Below are 4478 nucleotides of genomic sequence, written 5' to 3'. Positions count from 1 at the left end.
TATTAATTTAAAAAATATTATGAATATAGGTTCTATGGTTTATGATTTATTCCATAATCATCCCAAAAATGGGCCACCTCAGTCATACTGTTGTATCTGTGCCCATCTCTGTGGCTATTTGGCTGCATAATCAGATTTGAACTTAAGATTTAAGAAGATATGTCACAGAGAAGAAATTAGAGTCTGACTTATGACAGGTCTCTATCATACCAGGACCCAGAAAGCGTCATTGTCACTAAGGCACAGAAAGTATGACCCGTAACTGTATTCTTACTACTGTCCTGGGAGGATGAGTATGGATGGTGATATTGGAAGCCCCTGCCTGGAAAGAAAGGAATTGAGTAAACCTATGAATTAGCTATAGCTAGGCCTCCTTGGATGTATGGGATGGGAACTCTGCTCAAGCCAGCTTACACATGAAGGGAAAATAATTTAAGTGCATGAGAGCAGCTCTTGGAAACCACAGCAGAAAAGCAACTGAATCTCAGGACAAAAGGAAGCAAAGATTTGAATGAATGCTGGGATTTCATCTTCTCTCTGGCCTCTAGACCTTTATGTATTGTCTTCAGCCTCTCTCTACAGACCAGCTTCCTCCTCCTGCTACTCAACAGGGTGGGAAATCAGGTGTCAAGGAGTTTATTACCTCACAGATAACAATCCAGACCATGAGAGGGAGGCTGCACAACTCTCTTGTCCCAAGAAAAGGACACATTTGGCCCAGCCAGGGTCAAGTGTCCACTTTTAGACCAATCATCTGCGTCCAGAGGCTGGAGCCCCACTGCAACCTAGCCAGCTCCACTACAGAGAGAGAAAAGGACCAAGATTACCAAAAGCTATGTTGGCCCATTATGTCTCATGGGAGAAAATCAGCATAGAAATGGCTCTCAACAGCAGAGGCTAGAGAGGTGACTATGCTGCGTGCATAACAATCATAAGAGGAATCGGTCAGAAATGCAAATGCCAGGGCCTTATCCACCATGAGTCTGATTCAGTAGGTCCGGGCTTGAGCCAGGGCATCCGTGATTTAAACAAGTGTCCAGGTAATTCTGATGCATTGCCAGATTTGGGAAGCACTGGCTTAGTTTGCACTTCAAATTCAATTTTATGTCTCTGTTTTATTCATTTCTGTTTGGGGGTTTATTACTCTTCTCTCTTTCCTTTCTCGAATATTTGTACTCCTTCTGGGTTATTTAGGTAGAGACTTCATTCTTCGTTTTTCTTCTTTCTCACTAATAGAGGCCATCATGAGCAATACTTTTCCCTGTAAGTACTAGCATGGCAGCATCCCATAAATTTCTATGACGTGCTGTGTTTATATCTTTGTTCTTTAAATACTCTGGTCTGAATTGCTTCCCTCTCCATAGCTTTATTTAGGACTGCTAACTTCTATGTGACCCGATAACCCCTTCTTGTTTGTGAGATTTATTTCCAGTTTCATTGAACTGCAGATTTAGGGTATGGAAGGCAAAATGTTTCTGTCTCTTCTTATTGAATAAGTCTTTTTTTTCCTAATAAATGATACATTCCATGAAGGGTCTACCCTAGAGTCTTCACATTCTACACTATACTTCACTTCCATCAAACAACCATCCCTAATATGACTCTTTAGCCACGCCTGTTTAAAAATACAGCAGACAGGGATGCTGGCACCGTGAAAAGAGGTGGGGTGGGGTGGCTGGATTCGCATCCCCCACCTCCCATCCCCTTGGGCGGCTGACAGGCTGGGACCCATCCCTGTGCGGGCGCCCAGGCAAGCCAGCCATAGACTGGGCACTGGCTGGGGATGTGCATGGGAGGCCAGAATGGTATGCGGGTGTTTTAGGTTCTACCCACAATCGCCCATTCCCCTTATCCTTCCCAGACTCCCATCCCATTCATAAGAGGAAGGAACAAAAGGTCCCAGACCCCTGGCTCTGGTGAGGTGGGACCAGAGCCTCAGTCCAGGTTAGATGAAGGAAGATCTTGTCTTGGTGTGATTTGCTGCCTATGGTAAGAACATGTCTTTCATCTTTCCATTCACTCTACCAGCTGTAAAGAGACTGCTAGGAGGGAAGGAATCCGCTGGTGGATCTGGGGCAGCAGGTGGAGCGGAGCAGAATGGACAGGAAGAAAAGTGGCTTGAGAAAGCAGTTAAGAGTTTGATGAAGAAGATAAAGGAAACAGGACGATTAGATGAGCTTGAGAAAGCCATCACCACTCAAAATTGTAATACTAAATGTATCACCATACAAAGCACTTGCTCTGAAATTTGGGGACTGAGTATACCAAATACGGTAGATTCGTGGGCTACAACAGGCCTTTACACCTTCTCTGAACAAACCAGGTCTCTCCATGGTCGTCTTCAGGTATTTCATCCAAAAGGACTGCCACATGCTGTATATTGCCGATTATGGCGCTGGCAGGAGCTTCACAGTCATCATGAACTCAAAGCAATTGAAAACTACAAATACGCTTTTAATCTTAAAAAGGATAAAGTATGTGTAAACCCTTACCACTACCAGAGAGTAGAGACACCAGTTTTGCCTGGAGAAATCATGAGTGAAGACAAGCATGTATTGGGCACTATTAGCATCAGTTATGCAGGGTTTGCCCTGCAGGATCAGCTGGGTTTATTTAGATGAGCGAAGATATCAAGAAAGGGATGCAGAGCTCAGTATTCAAGGTGTGCAACACAGTCTTTTAATGAAAAGGTATAAATATTGTCAGCGGAAGCAGACATAGGGGTTGTCTCTACTTAGCTGCTATTTGGCACAAAGAATATGAACATCGATACAAGACCTCTCCTTCATCCCCTCCAACTCTTCCTCATCTTTTAAAACTTAGCTCAGAGTCAGTTCCTCCAGGGAGTGTTACTCACCCCCTTTTCTGCCCCCATATCACACCATTGATTCCCATTCACACCTTGTGTGATCACCTTGTGCGATCACCTTGTGTTATCCCCATTGTCATTATCTGTTTCCTACCACTATGCTCTGAGCTTCTTAATAGCAAGCTCTGGGAATTATTTAGAGGAGTGTAAGCAAGAGAGAGAAGGATATCTGGTATGCAGCACCAAGTATTGTATAGAATAATGTATTTAAGAGCATGCATAGAGCATGCCTATTGTCACAAGGCTATGGAATGAAATATTTATTCAGAACATATTTAGGGAGCAAACACCAGGCATATAGGAGTGAACGAGAGTGTCACGATTCCTCTGGTAAGGGATATGGACTTCTAAACAGGCTGGTGTGAGGAGGCTCCATGCATGGTGAAGTACGGAGTGCTGTGAGAGCATACAGGACTAGGCATCTCTTCCCACACTGGGAGTTCACAGAAGCTGGCTGGAGGGTATGGTTTTTAATATGAGGCTCAAAGATTAGGAGTTAGCGAAGCAAAGGAAGGGAACAGGGAGAGGATTGTTCTAGGCAGGGGACACAGCAGGTGAAAAGGCCAGAGGACATAGTCAGTTCAAGAAAAGGAGTCCCGTTTAGCTGAACGCTAAGAGGGTGAGAAAGGAGTGGAGAGAAAAATAAGCAGCACCAGACCAGATAAGAATTTGTGAACCATGCTTGGGGATTTGGACTTTAAAGCAAGAGGGCCCCACTGAAGAGCTCGTGCAGCAAACCTAAATGAGAGATGATGGTGGCCAGAGTGAGGGTGGGCACGGGGGAGGTGAGAAAGGGCAGGTGGAGAGAGATGTTTAGGAGATAGATGCATAGACTTGGTGATTGATAGACCATAGGGGTGAAGATAGAAGGGCAGGTCCAGCATGTCTGAGGACTTCAGTGGTATCATCCACCAAAAGGAAAGGAACACATGGGGAGATGAAGGTTTTGAAGGACAGGTGGAGAAGACTGTGAGTTAGATTAGGGCTGGTCATATTTGATATGTCATTGGGTCATCTGAAGGAGAGGAGATTTAACAGGCAGTTGGCTGTTTATAACAATAGCCACAACACTCAATTTAGCTCTCACTATAACCTTAGGAGGAAGGAAACTGAGACACAAAGATGTCAAGTAACTTATCCAAGTTCGCAGAGCTACGAAGAGGCAGGGACAGTTTCATACCCAGAAATTTGAGTTCTAGAGCTCATATTAGGGATCTAAAACTCAGGAGAGAGGTGTCCTGGGCCTGGAGATGTAACTGGAAAGCCATCCACACATAGATAGAGGGCCACTGAAGGCATGAGAAGGGTAGCAATCACCAAGGAACAGTGTCCATTGGGGAGAATTGAGGACATAAACAGCACCCTGAGGAACAACAACATTGGAGGACTGGGAAGAGGAAGAGAAGCCAAAAAATGAGACTGAGAGAGAATGAAGAGGGATGGGAGGGAAGCCAAGAGAGGAGGCTATTCCTAAGTAGGAGGGGAAAAAAAAGTATTTCAAGAAGGAAAGAATAGCATTGTCATACACTACTTGGAAGTCAAGAAGATGAGAACTCAGAAGCCACTATGGCATCTAGAAATAAGGAAGCCATTAGTTACATTGGTAAAA

The sequence above is a fragment of the Pteropus alecto genome, unplaced genomic scaffold, assembly GCF_000325575.1.
Source record: "Pteropus alecto unplaced genomic scaffold, ASM32557v1 scaffold98, whole genome shotgun sequence".
Taxonomy (NCBI): Eukaryota; Metazoa; Chordata; class Mammalia; order Chiroptera; family Pteropodidae; genus Pteropus; species Pteropus alecto.
The sequence above is the reverse complement of the archived record's forward strand: the minus strand, read 5'-3'. Positions refer to the sequence as shown.